Source organism: Capra hircus, chromosome 4 (assembly GCF_001704415.2).
Source record: "Capra hircus breed San Clemente chromosome 4, ASM170441v1, whole genome shotgun sequence".
Lineage (NCBI taxonomy): Eukaryota > Metazoa > Chordata > Mammalia > Artiodactyla > Bovidae > Capra > Capra hircus.
In genome coordinates, this window is record NC_030811.1 from 21,714,572 (window position 1) to 21,740,469 (window position 25,898).

Here is a 25,898-nt window from a genome sequence, read left to right on the forward strand (position 1 = left end):
TGTGACTCTGGGCAACTAATTTACTCTTGAGAGTCTTGAGAGACCCTTGGACTGCAAGGAGATCAAACCACTCCATTCTAAAGGAAATCAGTCCTGAATATTCATTGGAAGGACTGATGCTGAAGCTGAAACTCCAATATTTTGGCACCTGATGCAAAGAACTTACTCACTGGAAAAGACCCTGATGCTGGGAAAGACTGAAGGCAGGAAGAGAAGGGGATGACAGAGGGTAAGATGGTTGGATGGCATCACCAACTTGATGGACATAAATGTGAGCAAGCTCTGGGAGTTGATGATAGACAGGGAAGCCTGGTGTGCTGCAGTCCATGGGGGTCGCAAAGAGTCGGACACAACTGAGCAACTGAACTGAATTTACTTTACTGACCTGAGATAGTTATCTCCTACTAGAACAGTGCCTAGTAGAAGGCAGTGCCTTCTAGTGCCTACTAGAACATGTAACAAGTATGCCAACAAGGTGGTTTACTGAGTTAGCTTACCTTCACAACCATCTCTAACTTAGAGGCTCAGGTGAGCCATCAATCACTTCATTTGTTTCCTCTATCTTCCAACGTCAGTGCTTTGTTCCTTAGATAAGTCTCAGTCTTCTTCCTTCTCCCATTCTCTCCTCTTTCCTCTCTCTCTCTCACTCTAGGTCTAAAACACAAAAATCCTACAACACAACCCAGTCTCAGGAATAATAAAACTCTTTAGCCATACTGGATAAAAGATGATTTAGAATGTTCAAGGCAGCACAGACCCAGTGATAAGTGTAGGAGAGAAAATCCTGTGGTTGGAAGGGATGGCGGGGGTTGCCTGCCTCTGCAGAGTAGGGCTGTCTGAGCTCCAGAGACAGATAGATCTAGTTAGAAAGTGCTTATGCTGATCGAAACAGTGTTTCCTGGAACTGTATCTATTGGTCCTAGTTTTACTTCCTGGAGAACTGGACGTGAGAGAATTTGGCTCCTCTTGCTCTGTCTACGGGATAGCAGTGGAGTAGGCTTGGGAGGATGGGTAGCTAAGAGCACTGGCACTTTTAAAAGGAGTCCCGTGCCTACAGATGGCCTCCGCAGGAAGCCACGGCTAGTAGCCGACGATTTTTAACTTAGTGCTTGTCATGTGCAAAGCAGTTCAGCTCTTATTTCTAGTCCTTACAACAACGACAAAAAGGAAAAAATGATCCCCTTGTTGAGGTAAAGAAATGGGCCAGATAATGGTAAGTTTAAGATTCCAGCTCAAGCCTTCCTGATTTTAAAGTGTGTTCTCGGATAGGTCACATCCCCAGAAACATACACAGTGCAGATGGAGTAATTAGGCAGCACTGTGTGGTGGCTGAGGATGTGGACTGTGGAGCCAGTTTATCCAGGTTTGAATCCTGATTCTGCCACTTACTATCTGTGTGACTCAGTTTCCTCATCTGTCAATCTGATTGTTATGAAGATTATTTATGTAATTAGCTACTTGGCCTGTGTCAGGGGCTGTTGTAAGCACTCAGGACTGATACAATTAGAGAGCAATCAATGAATTCAAACTATTGGCTTCCATTTTCTTATCAAGAAGAAATTATGGACATTTATTCCTTTAATTATTTAACTCACATATTAAGCACCTACTTTATGTGGGGCAAGGCACTTTTTTAGGCTCAAGTCACAGCACTTGAAAAATCCAGACAAGGTCTCTGAGTTCATAGTGCTTTGTTTTAGGAGCATGGGAAACAATAAACAAGTAAACAAATAAATAGGCAGGCATAAGCATACATTATGAATATGCATGTACCTAAGTATCAGGGGTATCCTGATTGGCTCTTCAATTAATTTTACTGACTTTATATTTTAGGGTCAGTGGTGTGCTAATAAATGTTCGATAACAATCCCTGGGGGTTGGCAGGGGCGGGGAGTCTGATTTGTGTTATTTCCTAATTTCCAGGGTGTAAATACTTCCATCATGGTTGACCTCAAGCTCCCAACATGTCATCAGTGAAAGAAGAATTGGGAGGAGAAGTTCTCTTGCACAGTATTTGGTGGTATTTCCATTATATGGATAAAGTAGATGTAACTAACTTCGACCGCATAGTTAATAGTAAAATGTAAAATAATTAGGAAGAGATCAGTTTTGAGTATTATTTTAACCTTGTTTTTTGCTATGATTTAACTGAAAGTCTATGTAATTTAATTTTTGGTAATGACTGTATAATGACTAGTTCTCAAAATCTTGAAAATTTAGCAATTGGCTTTTGGGAGCTAGTATGAGCTGGCTGCACACACTACTGGGTAAGGAGACATTTCAGAGGAAAAGGAGACTGAGTCGCAGTTGTGTCACCATGCAGACATAGGTCCTAATCTGATTCCTTTTTAGTTGCTTTTTTCCAGCAAGCTCTGCTTTCATGTACACTGTGGAAGCACTGCTCTGTAAACTAAATACCATCAGCACAAATATAGCAACCATTCTGGCATTCTTATTGGACCAGGTTGTTCATACAGATATGGTTTTAACTCTACAAGCCTTAGTGAATATAATTTATGTCCTTGGTGCTCTGAATATAGCAGATTCTTCTGTGCAATACGGAGGTACCTCCTGACTGTTGTGTAAAGGAAAACCCTAGGGATAGATTTTCTGTCCTACAAAAGCAAATTACTCCCCCTGTCCATGAACCTGAGGCCTCTTGTCTCTTAGGGCTAACAGACTTCTGAAGGGGCCACCCAGGGAAGCATCCAAGGCCTCAGACTAAGGGGAGATAGACGGTGAGAGTGGAGGATTTGTACATTCCTTACCACAAAGTGGAAAACAGAGAAAAACATTTTCTGTTTTTCTTGGTAAGCTAAATATCTAAAGTAACCAATCTTCAAAACATCCTAAGGACAGAAATACTTAAAGAGACAATTTTTCTTCAATTCACCCCTCCCCTGAAGCCTAAATTTCACTTAGTAATGGTGGCTGGAACAGGAAGTGGAAATACCATGAGAAATTTTATTCTTGCCACATTTTCAGTGCTTTACAAAAGCAAACACTGGAAATCTCATCAGAGAGCTTGACCTTACAGGGTTGATAACTTTGCGGCCAAACCAAAAGAGTATTGGAAGCTGGAGGAATTTTCAGATAAATATTCTAGTGCTTCTGGAGAGACTCTTTAGCAATACTGATTATTTGGAATAGACAGCTGTAACTTTTGGAAAGAAATTATCTGAAACTAAACAACAAGGCTTCTGAGGAATAAATGATTCCATGGATCTACTATAAGTTATTTTAAGCACAGATGTACAGAACTGTTTCTGAGTCAGGGTGTTTTAGCAGAATCACAGGGAGTTTTCATAAACTGGACCCCATTCTAACCCTACTGTATCAGAATCTCTGTAGAGGGTCCCAGGGATGTTTTCAGAAAACCCTACAGTTGATTCTGATTAAGATCTCCTGGATTATAGGCAAATTGGGCTACAGTGTACAATCCAAATCCATAAACTGTTAAAATGGGAGGGACATTTTCCTATGCTACCAGGAGAAGCAGTCTGCTGTACTGAAAGATTAACAGCGTGGGACTTAGGACATACGTGTTCTGGAACCACCTTTGCCGCTAATTAACTGGGTGACCTTGGTCGAGTCACTTGGTTTGTTCTTTCATTCAGCAGATATTTACTGGGCTTCTGCGATGTGCCAGGCATTAGGAATATAATGGAAAAAAAAAAAAAAGATGTTTCCTGCCATTATGAATCTTACTGACAAGAATCAAAGAACCTACAAATACGTGTGTAATTTTACTTGGTGTGGCTAAGCTTTAATTTCTCATCTAGACAATGAAGAGTAGATTACTGGTTCATTTTTTTTTTTTAAAGAATTTCTTCTTAAGACCCCACATTTCTTGCCCCACCCTTCCCACACACAATATAATTACATGTTTTAGGTCCACTGATTGAGAAAACACAATACCAAAAGCTACTATGAACTCAATAACTGTTTACAATAAATTAACACTTTTGTCTTCATAATGCACGTATATAATTAGAAAAATAGTAGCACATATTGTTTACTCAGCTTGTCAAAATCATTTACTGCATGTATGGACTTATTTACCTCTTGCAGTAACTTAGTGGCCTCCCAGGGGTCCAAGGTACAGAGGTTAGGAAACTACAGACTATGTTAATCTTATGAAATATGTGGTACTTGAGCAGCAGTGGCTCTTTTCTTATACAACAGACATCACTATCAATGACAGCATTTAATTGCCCAAAGGAAGTTTAGCGTCAGTCTCAGAATCCTTCTTCACAGAGTATTTCAGATGGTCACTACCAACTGTTTAAAGTTGGCCAACAGATGAAAAATTATTCTCATCCCCTGGGCTAAATGACTCCTAAGGCCTTGCCCAGCTTTTAAAAATCCACGAATCATTTATATTTAGTTCTGCTGTCTTGTGGGGCTTCCCATGTAGCGCTAGTGGTAAAGAACCCACCTGCCAAAGCAGGAGACATAAGAGACCTGGATTCAGTCCCTGGGTTGAGAAGATCCCCTTGAGGGGGGCACAGCAACTCACTCCAGTATTCTTGCCTAGAGAATCCCATGGACAGAGGCACCTGGCGAGCTATGGTCCATGGGGTTGCAAAGAGGTGGGCATGACTGAACTGACTTAGCATACACTGTTGTCTTGCTAACATTACCAAAAACTGAAATGTTTACTAAGAGTATATTAGCGTTTATGCATTTAACTTACTAAGTACTGTGATTTACACTGAGATGTATTGATATTGTGTGTGAAAGTTGCTCAGTCTTGTCTGACTCTTTGCGACCCCATGGACTATATAGTCCATGCAATTCTCCAGGCCAGAATACTGGAGTGGATAACCTTTCCCTTTTCCAGGGTATCTTCCCAACCCAGGGATTGAACCCAGGTTTCCCACATTGCAGGCGGATTCTTTACCAGCTGAGCCACAAGGGAAGCCCAAGAATAATGGAATGGGTAGCCTATCCCTTCTCCAGCAGATCTTCCCAACCCAGGAATCGAACCGGGATCTCCTGCATTGCTGGTGGATTCTTTACCAGCTGAGACAGGGAAGGCCTAAGAGATGTACTGATAGGTATTTTTATTTATTAACATTACTAAGTCATTGCGTATTTAATTTTAAAGATTGCCTTATTTTGTGGGGAGCCATATCACACAAATGACTCATATGAAAATACTCATGTTTTCTTTGGAATCTTTCTAAAATGGATAATTCTTATATTTTCAATTATCAATGGTACAAGCTTCCAGGCCAATTGCTTTAAGATTGGTTCATCAGACCATGCTGAAGTGATCATTAGGAAATGTATGACTCTGACAGTGGGTGTTTGATTCTCTCTAAATTCTGTCACATAAAAATTCAAATGATATTCATTGACAGCTGTTGGACATTTCAGCTAATTTGCTTTCCATGCCTAACTTTCTCTTCTAACTAAAAAATTGCCCACTGGGCTGTATTTTTCCCCAGGGGTGATGACTGCAGCCAGACACACTGGTAATTCATCCATAGGCATGCAAGTAACCCTTGATTTTCCTAAGGGATTTGCCAAAAACAATAGTTATTAGCTGAACCAATCACATTTTCTCCCTCAGAATTTAACCAGGAAGTGCAGAAAAAATTTCCCAGTCTGCAGGTCAACAAAAAGCAGCACTCATATGTGCTGCAGCTGAGTTATGTTAAAGGGAGCACATGGACCTCTGCTGGGTTGCTTTGACCCACCTTGATTGCAGGCCCATTCTCCTTGGACTCTGGTCCCATCTTGGCTTCTATCCTTGGGTTTCCTTGAAATTCCATCCCTTTATTATTCCACATGTGTCTTATCATTCTGTCCCTTTACTCAAGCTACTGAAGCTTATTAACATAAGGGTCTACTTGTTCCAAGCAGTGTGCCAAGAGTTCTCACATATGTTATTGTACCTGTCTGTACACTGCCTTGCTAAGCAAGCTCTTGGTTTTTAACCTCTGCCTGACTTCTGATTTTTGCTGTTTTTCTTTTACTTATCTGGCTGTAATTCACATGTTAGCCCATTGGTATATTTTACATCTATGTGGCTTAGACCCTCCTGACTCCAGCGGACTGAAGGTCCTTGGTACTTCTGGCCCTAGGGTCTCTGGTGGGGGTGGGGGACTCACCCTGGTCCTGCCCCTCTTTAGCACACAGGTGAAATCTGCCCAGTTCCCCAGCTTGAGCCAAGAGGGAATGTTGCATGTGAGGGTAAAAGAGACTACCTACCTATTCCTACTTAATATATCACCCTCCTAGGGAGATGACTTCCTTACAGTTAAGTGCTTTCATCTACATATTTTCAAAACCATGTTAGAAGCCTCAGGAAATTATTAAAAAGTAATTTATCTTCAAGTTAGCCATCAGTGGTACACATACATTTTTTTAAAGAAAGGTCATGTTCTAAAATGAGCGCTTAGTAAGAACACCCAATTTTCCTAAAATATTCCCCCAAATATTCATTTTCTTTCAACCATTCTTATCAATCCTTTTACTAAGCTCTCAGCATACACTTAAGAGCTTAACAGCAGCCTTTCCTGAATTCTTCAGCCCCCCAGTTCTCCACAGAAAACTGCTTCTCTAGAGATGATGTTTTCTTTGAAATGGAGGCATATGAGGTAATCTCCTTCCATATATGCGTATATTTACACCATCCTATCTTCCTTCCAGAGAATCTGGGAAACTAGGAAGGACACCTCCTCACGTGTTCTGCTGCCATTCACTCTTGTCTCCAGGGAGAACCAACACTTTATCCCACTCCCCACCCCAACCTCCACCGGCTCAAGGGTTTCTCACAAGTCAGTCAGAAAAGTGGGTTCTCAGTGGACCTTGAGGGGTTAGAGTTTTTATCACTTTCTCAAAGGCTTCCATGAGAAAACAACAGCAGCAGCGCAAGGAAGGATGGCTGACCGGGCAGCCCCGTCACCCCTTCCTCACCGCTACCCCGTGACCCCTGCCTTTTCCCCTCTGCTCGCGACACTCATCCACCAGCAGCCAGCCTGTGAGCCGCAGAGTGGCTCTTTACACAGAAACTGCTCTGCGTCTGCTCTCACCCTTCTCCCTTGAGCTAAAAATGTGAGGAGGCTTTCCCTATCTCGAGCATATATCTAGGCTTGATCGTCTGCTATTGTCTGGGCCTCACCCTACAGCCCAGCCACTGTAAACTGTCTGTGTTGGATCAGGAAAGCCCCCTTGTTTGGCCTGGGGATGGAAGAACTAGAGAAACTGGTAGAGGCAGAGGCCTGGGGTAGGAAGTGAGGGATGCCACGCAGGGTCCGTCACAGGGGACCCAGCTGGGGGTGCTGAAGACTGAAGCGAGCAGAGATGAGAGGCCAGGTGCACGGCTCGCTCTGGTCTCAGTACCAACAGGAACCACAGCCAGGCGCTCTCGATTACCTCAGCCTCCTCACAAGACCCAGGCCTGACATGCTGGGATTCGTTCCGCGCTTTTGGCTGGGGGCAGAGAAACTGCCTCACTTACCAAGGCCTTTCTGTTGTCAGCACCTTGTCACTGGTCTTCTATTCAACAGGATCTTCAGATTTCCTGGTTCCTGGATATGGCCTCACACCACTGATGACCCATCTTATTCGATTCCTGAAACTTTTGTCGTCCTGGTCTCTGATTATGCAAGCCAAAGTTTAGTCAACACTGGGGTGGACCAGTATTCCCTAAACTCTGGGTTCTGGGTTTTAGTAAGAACCAGGATCTAGCAGATATCACTCTAAGGTCTTCAAATATGAGGAAGAATTGAGCAGATAATTAGGGAAAATAGATAAGAAGGGGAGATACCAGCCAAAATGAGCATAATGTCCAAAGGACTCAAATTGAAGGCAGTGGAGCGTACAGCCTATAGAGAAGAAGGGGAAACAGCTCCATCTCATTCACACATCTTAGCTACTGTGGGAGGTCGGAGAAGCATTAGAAGGCCCATTCCACAGATGAGGTCGAAGATTGATGACTGTCCTCAAAGTTCTGGGCTTTTTAAATAGGAGAACCAGTACTCAGACTGACTCTCAGGAGTGAAGCCAGAGCTACAAGTATCTCTTTAAATTAACCAACTACTCCAATCCTATGGGCATTTCTCCAATATCAAACTTGAATTAACTTGATGGATGAAGGCCTTTCAGTAAGGAGAAAATGTTTCTATTTTGGGGCCCTGGGAGAATTTACCCAGAAAATTCTTTTTTAAAGTCTAAAAATTCTTTGGCAGCATCTTTCTAACCTCCTCCTTAGTCCTACCATGCTATTTGCATACCACCCCGTCAGCATTTTCCCTGGTTCCCCCCCGCCCCATGGCCTCACCCTACCACATTTCCAAGACACGTGACAGGCTGCAGGCAGAGGGGGAACCTGCCAGTCCCTCCTCATGCCCATGCACAGGTCATTTTTTGGTCTTACGAAAGAATGACTAACCAGGAACCATCCTACCATGAAATGACAAAGGGAGATAACTACGTGTGTTCCTAAGAAAACGTCTACTAAGGTACATTTTGAGGGCTTCTCCAGGGGGCTCAGTGGTAAAGAATCCCTCCTGCCGATGCAGGAGCCTCAGGGGACCTGGGTTTGATCCCTGGGTTGGGAAGATCCACTGGAGAAGGAAATGGCACCCCACTCCAGTACTCTTGCCTGAGAAATCCCATGGACAGAGGAGCCTGGTGGCCTACAGTCCATGGGGTCGCAGAGTAGGACATGATTGAGTGAGCATGCACAAGGGTACATTGTACTCATCAGAACAGAAAATGTGGCCAGGTACAGAACCACTCTATACCATCTGCCCCAGAGCAGATCCTCAGGCCAGTCACAAGAGCCAATTAGAACTGCTAATGGCCTCATTGTCAGGGAATACTTATATGCATCTCATTTAAATCCTTTAAACTTCAGTTTGAACCTTTTCTTCAATGTAAGAAGTGTGTGTTTATTTAAAGCAGTCTTTTGATCTGAATTATTTAAATTGTACATTCTGCTGGTTTTGAACAATGAAAACAACCCAGCATGTTACCTATGGATCAATTTATTGTATGTTCCTCCTGTGTGCTGAGATCACTTTTCATTAGTGACTTTTAGTCCACATTTTTGCCACTGTATTTCTTTTTATTAAATGATTTTAATCAAACAAAAATTTTTGCACTGTGGTTTCATTGTGCTCCTTTGCTTTACTATTTGGGGAGATGAGTGCTAGCTAATATTCAACAAAAGTAGCAGAAAGAGTGGCCTGAAGTCCTACCTAAAGTATAGTGCCCAAATCCCCTTGCTCCATCACTACGTAGAGTAGAACACTTGAAGCATTATTTTGAGAAAGTATTTTTGTGGTTGTTTTGGGGGGTGGGGAGCACAAGAGGAAGGCAGGAGAGAGTGGTGGTAGCAAAGTTTGAACTGTCAGGGATTCAGAGATGTTGGTTTCAAAATGGAATTTATCCTCAAATCCCAAGATTATAGATTTCCTCCCAAACTTACATTCCCTACATGGTTTAGAGAGCAATTGAGAAAGAAACTGCTCTCCATATTTTGATTGACATTAAAAACACTGTGAAAATAGTTTGGAACTTGATCTCTTCGAGGGAATGACAATAATCAAACTATAGCTTTGCCTGCAGCATTTCTTTCACACTTACTCAGAACTGTTCCAGGAAGAGAAACTCACAGGGAATTCTGTTCTCATATATCACTTCTAGAAGGAGAGGGAAGCATTCTCAAGCAAATTATCCTCAAACTTTTAAATATGAAGATAGAAGATTATTTAATGAATCTCAACACAAAACCACCTCTATTCATGGAATAAAATCAAATCGAGTCAGTCATTTGGAACTGGAAACCTTTAATATCCAGGTTTATTTTTGAAAACAATGCTCAGATTTGCCTTTCTTGCCCCATAGCACCTAGTCTTCACTTAAGTTCTTGACATCCACATCTGGTTTTGCCAAACACATTAGAAGGATTTCACTACTCCAGCTCACAAGTCCATTTGCATAGTCTGATTAACAGATGGGATCCATGAATACCAAGTACTTTGTTCTCACTCATTTTTTTTTTTTTTGACCATGTATTGCCACTAAAATTTCCCTACCCTTTACAATCATCTCTTTCTAAAAGGAGTTCCAGGCTACTACCAACTAGCTGCCTTGTACTACTGTTTAAGATGCCCCAATATGTCTGACTATCTTGAAATGAAAGCCTGCTCCCTCCCTTCCCAGAACAAACTTGCAACCTACACCTTTTTTCAAATTCTCCAGTGACACTCAGGCATGCTTTCAAACAGAAAATAGGATTTCTTGAGAAATAGTTTGGTCAGATGTGAAATGTGATTTCTAAAAACACACCCACTAGCACATGCATTCTCTCATTATTAGGTTTTATAGGAAACAGATCACGGGAGGCATCTTCTGTCTGGGCAAATAGCAGATCAGCTACATTAACCCAGCCCATGCTAAATGACAGTGCTCTTCTTCCCCCCACCCCCGACCTTATCTCCCTGCAGCTCTAGAAGTCAAGTCTTAAACACTGATAGCGGAATAAAATGTAAATGCGTTTGATTAAAAATGGTCACTTTTGGCTTCTTATCCACCTAGAAAATTATTGTTGCTTTTAAAGCAAAACCTCTTTAAATCTCTGATAATAAAAGATGCAGGAGAGACGGCTGGCATGAGCAAAAAGGCACTGCGTGGCTATTGACACTGGTCTATGGTGATCAGGTATAATCCCTAGGGCACTCCTGAACAAAAGGCTATCTTATCAAAGTTGCCAGTGGTCCCTAAATATAAGTCTCTCTATAATCTCTCCTCTCATCCTGACTCTAAGAACAAAACTTGAAATCTCATCCTGTTTGTCTTCCAGGAACATCTGCAGGGCAGCAAATCCCAATCCCGAGCATTTGCGTGGTTTATTGACTTTTATAATCTCGCATCTCCAGCTACCTTGCCCAGGAATGCTGACTGAAACCCAGAGAAAGCCCCCACGCTCTCTGGAGGAGATTAAAAGAAAGCCCTCTGTGCCTTACCTCGTAGGGTGAACTTCTTCCCGGGGACTAAGTCGGAAAGGAAGGACTGATTTCTTTAAGCAGGAGCACAGCAAGAGGGCAGGCAGGCAGGCAGCCTAATACACACTGCTCTATTCAATAAAACTCCAGACCGCCCTTCCTTGGCCCCTCCCAGAAGTCCATGCTAAGTGAACACATATCCCCTATGTTTACAGTCGGCATCGGTGGTATGCATTGTCCTGTAGTTTTTCTAATAGGCAGCCAATGACGACACCCCAGCCGAGGTGGATGCAGCCTGCCTGTGGAGATGCCTGTCATTCCCTAGGCATGCTCAGGAAATCACTCATCAGAAAAAACCAAGACCTAAAAAGCTCTGAAACTGCGTGCAGGCTGCCAAAACCAGCCTGCTACATGCCCTTTTTTGGTTATCCTTAGCAGGGCCTCTGGAAGTGAATCCATTGTCAGGAACAATCATAAGAAATGTTAATCTTGGAGAAAGAGGCTGTCTTGTAGAACACAAATGGAGCTTTAAAAAGAAAGCACGGTCCATGAAACTTAAACTTAACAGTCTGTACGTTTACTGGGGTGGGGGCTGGGAAAGGCTTTTTAACGGAAAGAGTTTTGATAGCCTATTTCTTTTAAAAGGAGTTGTACATACAAAATGGAATTTAATTGTGTATGCAATTTTAAAGCCTGAAATGGCTAGGACCCAGGTCCAAGGTACAGGCTAAAATTTAAACTGAAAGAGGACCAGCCTCCTAAAATATGTGCTATAAAAACAACTAATCAAAAAAAAAAAAAAAAAAAGGCAAGTCTTTTTTTAGTAGAATAAGTATGCTGCCAGAAATTCATCCAGGCAGGGTCCTATAGACTTGGCTATCCTCTTTGGTTTTCCACACCTCCTTTCTCTCTCCTTCCCTCTCCCCTCTGTTTACTCCGATTTGGCGACAGAGATATTGCTGGAAACTGTACAATAGACAGGGTGTGAAGGGACCTAGCACCTGCTTTGGAGCTGCTGTAGATGGATGCATATGCCCAGAGATGACGCTGACATCCTGGCGTCTTCTTGAAAGTACTCCAAACTGCTCTTCCTTGGTAGGATGTGTGTTGCGAGAGCGTCAGAATTAGGAGATGCTGAATTGCAATTAACTAGCCTGTGTCTATATGTATCCTGTGGTCTTGCACTTCTCAATACAGAATTTATTCAGTCGATCAGTACTCAATTTAGCAACAAGAGATTGTGAGCCAGGTACTGGGGCTAGGTGCTACATTTCTGCCTCATTCATTATTGCTCTGTGTTTGGAGACTGTTCCATTACTGACCAGAAGGAGTTAAAATATTTTCCCTGGCTAATTACAAGCCCAGAAGCATGGTCTTCAAAAATCTTAGGTATAACTTGTATAAGCCTTTTTCCTATTTAGGAAGATCCGAATTAGAAATGAGTTCTACTTAGGAGAAAGTCCCTGCCCATTTTGCCTCCCTCAGAAGACTAGGGAAGTGACTGAGCCCCATCGGTGGCTTCCTTCCTCAGTTCCAAAGCACTAAGTTACCCAGAGGCATCTCTGTCAACCTACACTCACCTTTTTAGGGGAAAAGGCTACTCTGTCCCCTCTTTCCAACTGCTACTGCAGCACAGCCTAAAAAAAAAACAACAATCTACAGCAAAGGCTGCCAGGCGCAGGGAGAGGTGAGCTCCAGGCATCCCAAGTTGAAACCCAGAATGCACTTTCCCAGGGAAGCAGAATAAATAACGGCTTGTGGGAATAGGACGGTCACTGCTGCATTTCAAGTACGCTGTGGCTCAACCAGGCATTTGTGGAACACCACTGTTTATAAAAATTGTTCCTATGGGAAAATGCTCTCTGATCCCAATGAAATGATTTGGAAATAAACTTTGGGAACACAACCAGTTTGGGCTGCTGGGGACAGGTTGTAAAGATAGACTAACACTCCGCAATCTGGTAAACTGCTGAGCTTGAACACTTGGTGGGGCAGGCATCCCTGAGCTCTGAAAACATCTCAGCTGTGAAGTTTATGTGAAGATGGGACCTGTGTCCAGAGAGACTTGGTGCCTGTGACCTCCAGGCAGTATGACTGTAACTCATTGAGGCCTGTTTGGATGTGCTGCTTTCCATAGCCACCGCTGATTATATCCTAAGCAGCATTCTCCCTGCTTGTTTGAGTAATATCCTTTGGTTGAGCAGGATCAGGGCGTAATTTACCATCTACGAATAAAATAAGTACCAGCTTTCCAGAGGAAAGAAAATTTGTGCTACAAATGGGGAAAGTATTATCAGCAGGAAACATGGAAAGGACATGCATTTTGCATGGTTTTTAGGAGATAAATGGCTAAATATTTTTGGATTATGTCTTTAGAAAAGAGACGTATGTTTCCCTAGATAAATTCTGAGTCCAGGGTTTTGTGGATGAGCGATCATTCAGCCTATTTTGTGTATTTGAAAATAGACTTATTGTGCAGGAACTACGTAGTTGGAAGAATAATTTAACAAATTTCATGTAATATACACCATGACATAGAAAAATTCTTTTTTCATTGTCCTTTTACTTTTAAAAAAGTAAACAGGAATAAAAAAAGAAAGGGAATAAAAAGAAAGAAAAGAGATATATGTTGCCAATCTCTCTCATGGGATAATAATATTCACTTTTTCCAGAAGTCATTTGTAAATGACACTAAAAATACAGGATTTACGTAGGAAACTTCTGTGGAATATATTCCCCACTTGGATCATCCCAGATAAAGAACAGCTTGCCTAGCATAGGCTGTATCTACCTGATCAAACCATAACAACTCTAAAAAGACATTTGGAAACACCTGGATGATTCATTATATTCTTTCATTTCCAACTGAGTATTTGCAAGCCTGCAGTGGTGAGCAGTTTTATTTTGCTAGTGTGTCAATTTGGGAAAAGTAAAAGCAAGCCATACTTTTCTCATTCAAAATGAAAATCAATTCATTGAGTTCCATGAAAAATATACATTCTTCCAACTTAAAATATCTACTTTATTGAACTGAACAGATACTTTAGACATTTTAAAAGGCAGTAAAACAACCTGTCTCCCCCACACACATACCTGCTTTTACTCAAATTAAGTATATCCAGAAACTCAAGTTTATAAACAATAAAATCAGATTGGTAGAATGTTAATATCAAAATTGGACAATAAAAATGGTAAAAAAAAAAAAAAGAAAAGAAAGAAAGAAAAAGAAAAGAAAATTAGACTAAATGTATTTATGAACCTAGATGAAAAAATTAGCATATTGAATCTAATAGTGCAAAAAAAGGGCCAATTCTGTGATGGTCAAAATCTGAAAATCTATTGATATATTATACGCTATTAGCAGTTTAAAAGTTTATAAAAATAGAAAAAAAGAAAGTGAATGCTCATCTCAATAGATAAAAAATAATGTTTGGTAGGACTGATTGGAAGGACTGATACTGAGGCTGAAACTACAATATTTTGGTCACCTGATGTGAAGAACTGACTTATTGGAAAAGACCCTGATCTAGGAAAGACTGAAGATGGGAGGAGAAGGGGATGACAGAGGATGAGATGGTTGGATGGCATCACCAACTCGATGGACATGAGTTTGAGCAAGCTCCAGGAGTTGGCGATGGACTGGGAAGCCTGGCAAGCTGCAGTCCATGGGGTCACAAACAGTCAGACATGACTGAGTAACTGAACTAAAACTGAAACTGAATGCTTGGTAAAATTAGTAATCACTTATAGGAAAAAAAAAAAAAAAAAGCTCTTGAAAAACTAGCACCAGAATCTTTGTAAACATAAGAGATATTTACTGGAAATATAGAGCAAACATCACAATTAATGATGAAATTTAAAAGTATTCCCATTATAATCAATGAAAAGACAAGAATGACTATTATCTCTTCTGCAATTAAAAAATGGATTGGACATCCTAGCCAAGACAAAGAAATAGAAAAAAGAAATAGGAGCTATTGAAATTAGAAAGAAAAACATGCTATTTGTTATGATATGATTTATTTATTTGCTACTTATGATATGATTATCTATGTAGAAAGAGAATCATCAAATATATTAGAACTACTAAAAGAGGTTAGCAAGATTATTGGAATCCAGTTCAGAATGCAAAAATTCAGAGTTTCTGTAACCAGCCATTTTTAATTTTAAAATATAGTGGAAAAATACGTCATTATTAGCAACAAAAGTATGCATTACCTGGGAAATAAATGTAATAAAATATGTGCAAGAAAATAACAAAATGCTTATGTCCTGGATTTAAGGACATAAAAGGTCTGCCTGAGTGGTGAAATATATCACTTTTATAAAATGGCAAACCTCAAAATTATAAACATGTACATTCTTCTCATATTAACCTATGCATTTACTATTACAACTAAAATCCCTAAATGATCTATTTTATAGAATTTGACAAAATAATCCTAAAAGTAATATGGAAAAGTAAAGATCTAAAGAAAAGCATCAATATATTTATAGGACAATTCTAGTTCAAATAAGATCTATAGATTAGTAGGATAAAGTAGAAAGCTTAGAAACAGTCCCAAGTATTTATGAAAACATTTAAAATAGTAGTGAAGGCATTATAAATTAGGGAGAAAATGGTGTATTTTTCATGGTAAGGTTACAACCAATTATATGAAAATAATACAGTTAGATTCAGAATTTCCATCCACAGCAATGGCAACCCAGTCCAGTACTCTTGCCTGGAGAATCCCATGGAGGGAGGAGCCTGGTAGGCTACAGTCCATGGGGTTGCAAAGAGTCGGACTGAGGGACAAAGTACTTCTACTACTACTACCCACAGCAAAAGAATATAAACTACATGAAAAACAAAACTTGAAAATGATTAGGAAAAATTGTAGGAGAATATATTTAAGATAGAGGATGGCAGAATTCTTAAATCATAAAAAGCAGAACATACAAATGAAAAGACTAAAAAAAAAATTGAGGATATGGTTAAACTCAGCAGATTAAATGCACATCCCTCATTTATTTCTGCTCCTTCCCCAAATCTCATCAAAATGGTAACAAAGAAATAAAAAATCATAAATAAATCCTACAGGGCAAAGAGTACTGGAAAAGAGTCAACACAGGTCGATGTGAGCCAAATTCTGAAATATGGAAAGTGGACGGGTGGTTAGTAATTGACTTACCAGAGCTGAGAAACTGAAGTCTGGCCCTGTGGAGCAGAAGGCTGATGGACAAGTAAGAAGCTAATTCTAGCCTCAGAACCAGGAAAAACTCAGGATGTGGAAGCTTGGGAATCTCTGAGGTGGGAGATGGAGCAGAAAACAGGTTAGGCTGAAAATCCAAGTAAGGAACAGTTAGAAGCCTAGATACTCCTCTGCCCCCACCAACCCAGATGCCCACCCCTCACCCAACCAGATAGACATGAAGTTCATTTTCTGAAGAGAAGTGCTGACCTCAGAATGTCAGGCAAAGCCGAGGACAGAAAAGATGCCACATGCTAAAAACGGACTTTGAAACGAATGTCTGCTCAAGGAACACTCAGCCTGTACTCCACAGAAAGGAAACTGGGGGATCCCACTCCAGAGAAACTGGCAGACCCCTGGAAAAAGGATCTGGAGGCACAAAATGTGAGGGACCCCAGAAACATCTGTCTTATCACCCCAAACCCTTTCGTGAACTTTTGTGAATTGAAAGGAACTTTCAATCATCTGTTTAGCATCTCACTCTTAAATATGAACATCGAGTTAAAGAAAAGCTCTGAAAGAAAGATTAAAACAACAGAAAAAAGGAAACTCAGAAGAAAAGGGGGAGGGTGAGAAATGGAAGAAAACTTCAAGAAAGCTATAATTACCATATAACTTCAGGAAAACAATAATTACCATTCTCAGAGAGATGAGAGAATATACTGTAGCCACGAAACAAGAGAAATACTCTGTAAAAAGGTATTTGCAGGGAACAGGAGAGAACTATTGTAAATGAAAAATACTAGCAGTCCATGGAGTCGCTACGAGTCGGACACAACTGAGCGACTTCACTTTCACTTTTCACTTTCATGCATTGGAGAAGGAAATGGCAACCCACTCCAGTGTTCTTGCCTGGAGAATCCCAGGGACGGGGGAGCCTGGTGGGCAGCCGTCTATGGGGTCGCACAGAGTCGGACATGACTGAAGCGACTTAGCAGCAGCAGCAGGACAGAAATTCATAAAAATTCAATTCAAGAAGTGGAGGATAAAGTTTAGAAAAATTTTCCAGAAAAGTAGAAGAAAAAGACAAGATGGGAAAAATAAGAGAAAAGAACTTTAGAGAATCAACCAAATAGGCAACATCTGAGTACTCCAGAAAATTGTGGGAAGGAAATTATGAAAGAAATAATAAATTAAAATTTCCTCAAACTAAAAGGCAGAAGTTTCCTGATTCAGAGGGCCCACTGGTCATCCAGTAAAATGAATGAGAACATATTGTATTCTGAAGTCATCAAGTTCTTGAAGTTATATATTTTAAAGGGAGAAAAAAGTAGGAGCTAAAACTAGAAACCAAGAAGCTTCAAAGACAAGGATCAGAAAACAGGGGATGCAAACCCACGACAGAGGTAAAAAGTGGTCCCATGATGATGGTGAAAGAAAATTCCAGGACAACAGCTGGTCCAGAAACCAATCAGTAGAGACTGGAGCAGAGGACTCCAGGGAAGATATTTTAGAAAAAGGCAAGTAGATAGATTACCTGATATGTTCTTGGGGAAAGGATCTATGATAGGTATGTAGAAAATAAGTAAGTATAAGATTGAGGTCATTATAATTTCAGGAAAAATTACATATTTGTATGAGAAAGGAAAACTGGCTATTGTATACTACACAGGTCAACTGTGAGAAAAATTTACAGCTGTAATTGTGTAAACATTACATGTTGAGTTTGCCAAAACAGTGATGATGTAATTAGATTCAGAGGAGAATGAGCAAGAACATGTTAGTAGGATGATGCTAGATAAGAGAGCTAAATCTGCATTTTGTTTAGCAGGAAATTGGTAATAAATGCCTACTCTTGAACTTTTAATAAATAGTAGAATTAGTATATTAGTATATGAAAGCAATTACCAACTTCCCCTACAATAGTTCATTCATTCACAGAACAAATGTTTATTGAGTCTAACCCACATGCCAGGGCCTGTTCTAGGCGTTCACTGTGAATAAAATACATTTCGATGAAGGGAGACAGATAAATGCATTAGCTAATACATAAATATATAATATAAGGCAGGGGAAAGTGCTGTACAGAAAAAATGAGAAAGTGCAGAGGAAGAGAGGAAATCAGAAAGTCCTCTTTGGAAAAGTTCTTCAATAGAGAAGTGGATTAAAAAAATGAAGGAGTAAGCAGTGAGATTACACAAAGGAAGGGCATTCCTGGCTGCAAGCATAGCAGGTACACACTGAAGGAATAACAGAGATTTCAGGGTAATTGGGAGAAGTGACCTCCAATGGCTCAGATCATGCAGAACCTTATGGCCACGGCAAGGACTTCGGGTTTTGTTCCAAGTCAGAGGGAAAGGCACTGGAAGACGTTGAGCAGAGAGAAAAGGGTCACTCTGGCAGCGTGCACACACACTTGTGCAGAATAGGCGGCATGAGGTGAGGGAAGAAGCTGGAGGGAGCTGCTGCCTCACCTAGGCATGAGGTGCTCCTGGGACTAGGGCTGTTGTGCTCAGGGGACTGAGAAAGCACTGAATTTTGGACACATCTGGATGGTTTGAATGAGAGATGTGAGAAAAAGAGGAGTCAAGGATATCTCCTTTCAGGGTCCGGATAACTGAGTGGGAGTGTTATTTCATGAAACGGGGACCCCTGAGGGAGGTATAGATTTCAAGGAGGGGTGGGAATCACACTAGACATATGTTAAGCATATTAAGATGATAAGAGGCATCCAAGTAGAAGCACAGATAGGTCCCGGGATGAACAAATCTGGTGTTAAGAGGGGAGGATGAGGCTGGAGATGCACCTTTGAGAGTTGTTCACTTATAGATAGTATTTTTAAACCAGGAATAAGTTACCTGAAAAAAAAAATGATGCAGGCAGTGAAGAGAAGAGGTGTGGGAACTGACACCCCATTTAGAGCCCAGAAAAGGAGGCTGAGAAGGAGTCATTGAGAGTCATTGCCTGGAGGGAGGATCAGTTACAGGAGTGGGTGAGGTAGATGATGACTGCCTTTTATTGAAAGCTGCATGTATTATTTGACTTCAAGAATAATGTGGTTTGTAATAGATTGGATTCTTACAGCCAAATATTCACTTCCTCTGTGACTGGGATTAAATGCTCATGTCCTCTGCCTTGTATTGCCACGGTGCTCTTCCTAGGAGGTCTTGACCTGGGTTTTGCTGTGAGTCATGGGATATGGTTGAAAGTGACGATGTGCCCATCCCAAGTGGAGGCTTTAAGAGGCATCACATTTTGCTTTTACTCTTGAGTGTCTCCTCTTTGCTGTGATAACAGGCGCTGTGGAATTGAATGGGGTCTTCCCATGCCCTGCAAAGATATATTCATCCAGAATCTGTCAATGTGATGTTGTTTGAAAATGGGGTCTTTGCAGATGTATTAATAATTAAGAATTTCAAGATGAAATCATACAAGATTATCTGTGTTGTGCTTAGTTGCTAAGTTGTGTTGGACTTTTTTTGACCCCCCTGGACTGTAGCCTGGATGGATTTAGGTAGGCCCTATATCCAATGATAAGAGTCGTTATAAGAAAAGGACAGGGACCTTCCTGATGGTCCAGTGGTTAAGAATCCACCATCCAATGTAGGAGACATGGGTTCGATCCCTGGTCTGAAACTAAGTTTCCCCACATGCCAGTGAACTTAGCCAGAACCAGCAGAGTTGCTACTGACCAAGGAGGAAGAAATAAATGTTTGTCATAAGCCACTGAGATTTTGAAATATTTTTTAACCAAGAAAAGGCTAAGTAATATTTATTTCTATAAAGTAAAAATTAAGCTAAAGAAATTTAAACTAAAGAAAATTTAGTTACTTCAAGATTTCAAGATGTAAAAACTTCTGTGCAACAAAAGCTGTCATATACAAAGTAAAAAGACAAGCCAAGAGAAGATGTGCAAGGTGTAAAACAAAAGATTAGAATCTAGAATATCAAAAAATCAACTGTGGTAGGTATGGGAGGGAAAGAGAGAAAGACACAAAGACACACACAGAGAGAAAAACCCAGTGGAAAATGGGAATAGGATATTACAACCCACACATGAAAAAAATCCAAAGGCCAAAACCCATGAAATGATGCTCAAACTCATTAGTAACCAGAAAATGCATGATGAAACCTTGATACCAGTTCATAACCAGCAAATTGGTAAAGAAAAAGACATCTGATTTTGAAAAACTAAATATTGCTGGTAACGTGTAAACTGGTACATTCACTTTGCAGTGATTTGGCAACATCCAGTGATGTTCCATATATGCATTTCTTACTTAGCAATTCCATTTTTAGGTATATCTTCTTGGGAAACTCCCACATTCTTCAGCAAGGAGACATGTAAAAGACAGCTCTTTGGAATATCATCTGTAATTGCAATATCATTGCAAAATTTCCAACAGCCATCAGTGAGGGAGAGGCTATATAAACTAAAGTATAGGATGGAATACTATATAGCAGCCAAAAGGGATGGATGACTGATTCTATTCCTATGAATTATATAAATACCTCTGAAGGTAGAACCACACCAAATTCAACATGCTACTGCTAAGTCACTTCAGTTGTGATCGATCCTCTGTGACCTCATAGACTGGAGCCTGCCAGGCTCCTCTGTCTATGGGATTCTCCAGGCAAGAATACCAAAGGGATCTCCATGGGATTTTTCCAAGCAAGGGATTGAACCTACATCTCTTACATCTCCTGCATTGGTAGGCAGACTCTTTACCACTAGACCACTTGGGAAGCCCCAGAGTTCAACATAGTGGTTTCCCATGAGAGGGAGAGAGAATGGTACTGGCCACAAAATCAAGGAACTTCAAATTTTTCTGCAATATATAAAAGAAGATCTTAGGCAATGATGACAAAATTATTACATTTGTTAATTCTGCAGAGCATGTACACAGGTTTTATTCTATCCTTAAACTTTTTTTTTTTTTTAAGAAACTGCTATACAGATGAGAACTCTCTCCAGGGCACTAGTATGTGGTCACCTATAGGACACTGGGAAAAGCCATTGCCCTTCTTTATCCCCAGACCAGTGGTGTTCCCCACTCAGGGCCAGCCTGACTAGCAGGAGAGGGGATCTGCCCTGAATGGGAAGTCCTCAACCTAGTCACACCTTTGTAGTAAAGCTTTGACACCCTGGAAACAGTAGTTACCCTTAAGGGCTAACACCTCAAGCCATAGCCTATGTTTTATGAATAGGGTAGGGTTGAAGGGAGAGCCTGCACTTTTGGGGCAAAGAAGAAGGAAGGAGGGGCTGGTCTCCCAAGGCGCCAGGTAGAAGTAGGACATGGTTACATGGGATAAGGGTGAGGACTTGACAAATAGAAAGGGAGTGAGATCGGAGAAGATCCAGTGTGGAGGGAAGAAGGGCCATCTGAGACAAGTTATTGTTCTCCACGCCTACCCAACAGGACTAAACAATTCCCTCAGTGTCCAGTAAGAAATCTCTGTCTCCCTATTTCTTATGGCCCTATGCTTTCCACTCTTCCCTCACTCTTTCTGTTGGATTTGCTTTCCCCCTCAGACAAAGCAAAAAGGTTTCATTCACAAGAAATTCCTCTTGTCACTCAGAGCTGTAAACAGGATTCTTCTCAGATAGTTTTGTTTATTCATTCATTCATTCAACCAAGCTCTGAACATCTGTTACCTGAAAGGCTTAGTGTTAGGCTATGTGCCTTTTGTAATCTTGTAAAAACACTGCACCTGCCTTTAGAGAATCACTGTTCTAACGGGGAAGCTCAGACAAGGGCACGAGCTGGACTCCCAGATGGCAAATGCTAACAGAGACCTCCTTACTCTGCACGTGTTAACCCAGCTGTAGGTGTTCCCTCTCCCTGTCCCATGTTTAGGGAAGGCTGGCTGAAATCCAACCAACACCATGTGGTGAGACCTAGTGTCCACTTTTTTTTTTACCAGAAAATATATCTTCTCTCATTTCAGGGAAAAAAAAGTCAGTCTCATAATTGGCTTTGCATTGCAGGCATATTTGTGAGGGGTGCAAATAAGAAAATATTTAAAATATTTGATCTATTTTGGGTGAGGTTTTGTAGCTTTGGCCTGGCAGAATGTCATCTAAGAGGCAGTGATTTCTCTTGGGGTGGGGGGGAAGACTATTTTTAAGATCCAACAAAAGAGAAAACATATTTTCAAAGATAGTGGAGTCTGGTAATACATGGGGAAGGATGGCTGTCTGGAACAAGCAAACTAGCCATGTACTTAGACACATCTAACCACTGATCAAGCTGTGCTGGGACTGATCACATGATGTCAGCAAGAGAGCACGTGTGAGACCTGAGATGTCTTTGCTGTCCAGCAGCTCCTCACCTCACCGCCCTCGTGCGTGCCTCACTCTGCACTGGTCAGTGCCCTCTGTCCCAAGCATGTCCGAGGCTTGGGGGCAAATCACCTTGCATCTTGTTTCTATGAGCTTCCCTCCTCTCTTTCAATGTCAAATTTCTCCAAATGATGCATTTGTGCTGCAGTCTCCCCTCCCCAACTTCTTCCATGACCTCCCTCCTTCTTGGCCCTGGACATTCTACCTTCTGCCCCCTCCTCTCCTGCTTCTGAGCAGTCCGGTCTGGCCCTGGCGGGCTGATCCCTGTGCAGTCCTCCCCCGGCCCCCACACTCTCTTGGCTCTGCCTTTGGTGGCTCCTGCCACTGGTGTCCTGGCTGTTGTCTTACCGCTCTGGCCTCTCTGATTTTCCCATTTGCTCTTTCTTTTCCCACAATGTGGACATCCCTCCTATGCCCAGGTCTGAGCTCTCTCATTTTTGGGCTCCAAAATCACTGCAGATGGTGACTGTAGCCATGAAATTAAAAGATGCTTACTCCTTGGAAGAAAAGTTATGATCAACCTAGACAGCATATTCAAAAGCAGAGACATTACTTTGCCAACAAAGGTCCATCTAGTCAAGGCTATAGTTTTTCCAGTGGTCAGGTATGGATGTGAGAGTTGGACTGTGAAGAAAGCTGAGCACCGAAGAATTGATGCTTTTGAACTGTGGTGTTGGAGAAGACTCTTGAGAGTCCCTTGGACTGCAAGGAGATCCAATCAGTCCATCCTAAAGGAGATCAGTCCTGGGTGTTCTTTGGAAGGAATGATGCTAAAGCTGAAACTCCAATATTTTGGCCACCTCATGCGAAGATTTGACTTATTGGAAAAGACCCTGATGCTGGGAAGGATTGAGGGCAGGAGGAAAAGGGGACGACAGAGGATGAGATGGCTGGATGGCATCACCGACTCAATGGATGTGAGTTTGAGTGAACTCTGGGAGATGGTGATGGACAGGGAGGCCTCGCGTGCTGCGATTCATGGGGTAACAAAGAGTCAGACATGACTGAGTGAATGAACTGAACTGAACTGAACTGAGCTCTCTCAGAGAATAATAATATCTGTTTCACAGGGCAGATGTAAGAATTAATTGGTTATGAAGATAAAATGGTTATGAAGTTGCTTTGTGATCTAAACGCTCATTTATTTATTCATAGGACAAACATTTATAAAGTACTTTCCCCATACCAAAACTTTTCTTGGCCCTATATAAGGCCCTGTATGGCTCCTTCCCATAAAGGGGCTTGCCTTTTAAATAAATATACATATTTAGCCCTGAGCTTTAGGTTTTATCATGAATTTCCTTGCTCAGAAATCTTCAATATCATCTTACCATCAAAACAATAAAGTCAAAACTTGACTTGGCATTTTACAGTGATTTTCATAATCACCCTCTTTCTTGCTCTTCCAGTGATTCTGACACAAATCACTCACCCTCCCATTCTGATGATGCACCTTCTGCCTCAGGAACTTCAGTCACTTGGCTCCTCCTCCTTCATACTTCCTGAGCCCCAGATCCACCTGAAAACCATCACTAAAATCTCAGCCCTCAGTTAACAGCCCTCCTTAAATGAATTACAAACCTGATGTCAAACCGACTCATTTTCTATTTATCCATTACTGACTTGATTATTTCATTTGGATTTTTACATCCTAGATTAATTAACTAATGATGGCTTAACCAGTTATTTCATTAATGGTTAATTAATTGATAATGAAAGCCATAAAGAAAGCTGAGTGCCGAAGAACTGATGCTTTTGAACTGTGGTGTTGGAAAAGACTTTTGAGAGTCCCTTGGACTGCAGGGAGATCAAACCGGTCCATCCTAAAGGAAATCAATCCTGAATATTCATTGGAAGGATGATGCTGAAGTGGAAACACCAATACTTTGGCCACCTGATGCACAGAACTAACTCACTGGAAAATCCCCTGATGCTGGGAAAGATTGAAGGCAGGAGGAGAAAGCGATGAGAGAGTGTGAGATGGTTGGATGGCATTACTGACTCAATGGACATGAGTTTGAGTGAAGTTTGGGAGTTGGTGATGGACAGGGAAGCCTGACATGCTGCAGTCCATGGGGTCGCAAAGAGTTGGACATGACTGCGGGACTGAACAGAGCTGAATTGATAATGAAAAAATATTTCTTGGTTGTCTGCTATGCATTGTTAACACCATCAGGTCCTAGTGACACAGTGGTAAACAAGGCACAGAACTTTTAAAAACAGGGGCCAGGGACTTCCCTGGTGGATCAGCTAGTGCAAGGGACACAGTTTCAGTCCCTGGTCTGGGAAGACCCCACATGCCTCATGGCAATATAGCCCATGCACCGCAGCTACTGAAACCGGCCTGCCTTAGAGCCTGTGCTCCACAACAAGAGAAGTCGCTGCAATGAGAAGCCCTCACACCACAACTGGAGAGTAGCCCCTCTCCCAGCAACAAAGACACAGGGCAGTCAAAAATAAATAAATAAAATGAATTTAAAAAAAATTTAAATAAAAAAAATAGAAACAGGGATCATACTGAAAATTTGGGGCCATATATTATGCTTACTTATGTCCTCCCAACACTGCTTTGGGGGACCAGAATTGGGAAATACAAACAAATGAAATAGTAAAATCTTGACAAAAACTATTTATTTTCAACTGTATGCAAACCTAGGACCAAAACTGAGAGTTCAAGTCAGTGCTTGGGGACTGGTGAGTGTGACTGGGTCTAGGCCAGGAACCCTGGAGTCTTGCTGTTGCAATCCTAATTAAGAGGAGCAGGTGGCTGGGGGAGGTGAACTCCCACACACATATGGATACCAGGCATACCTCAAACAGAACTATCCATGTATAGACTTTTGGGGATATTGGGTTCTCATGTCTCTTCTGCAAGGCAGGGAAGTAAGAGCCATAGTAAAAATAACAGACAAGTGGGTATGCCTAGTGTTGCCTTAGAAACTAGAGTGCTAACTTATTATCTAAAAGTTAAAATATATCCTGAGACAGAAAATTGAGGGGGCCATTTGAATCAAGTCTCCTTTCCAACAGGCAGCTTAGGATGCCGAGGGAGGTATTAGGGAAAGTTCTGACCCAAAGCCCAAGAGGCTAGCCAGTTTGGAGGGGTGATTTCACTTCTTCAGTGGTGACTGACTAAAATGCCAGTCTTTAAGGAACATTTCTGTTGGAAGAATAGGACTCCATTGCTGAGAGAACTTCTCCTAAAACAGTACTGGGGGAATACTGGCATTTTCTTCTGTCCAAAGCTCTAAAACACCAGACTTCTCTTTGCCTATCCTACCATTTACATTGAATTCTTTCAACTTACATACCTCAAATTTATGTATTATTTGTAATTGACTATCTTCACATAATCTACAGGAATCTATATTCCAAGAAATTATCTCCAGAGAAGGACTACCTCTATATCTGTTCTCT

The 25,898-nt window shown here is 41.4% G+C and overlaps 1 protein-coding gene across 10 annotated transcripts in view; it reads right to left on the reverse strand.

Moving 5' to 3' along the window:
- Nucleotides 1-25,898, reverse strand: part of CALD1 (caldesmon 1) — a 232,720-nt gene that overhangs the window by 196,098 nt on the left and 10,724 nt on the right. For 4 of the 10 annotated variants that reach the window (XR_001917943.1, XM_018046903.1, XM_018046900.1 and 1 more), the window contains exon 1: nucleotides 10,986-11,291. The exons of 1 other annotated variant lie outside the window; for it this stretch is intronic. The gene's annotated coding sequence lies outside the window, so the exon portion shown is untranslated. Of the gene's footprint in view, nucleotides 1-10,985; nucleotides 11,293-25,898 lie in introns of those variants that run through there. 5 more of the 10 variants (XM_018046907.1, XM_005679491.3, XM_018046904.1 and 2 more) reach the window with 4 other exon arrangements.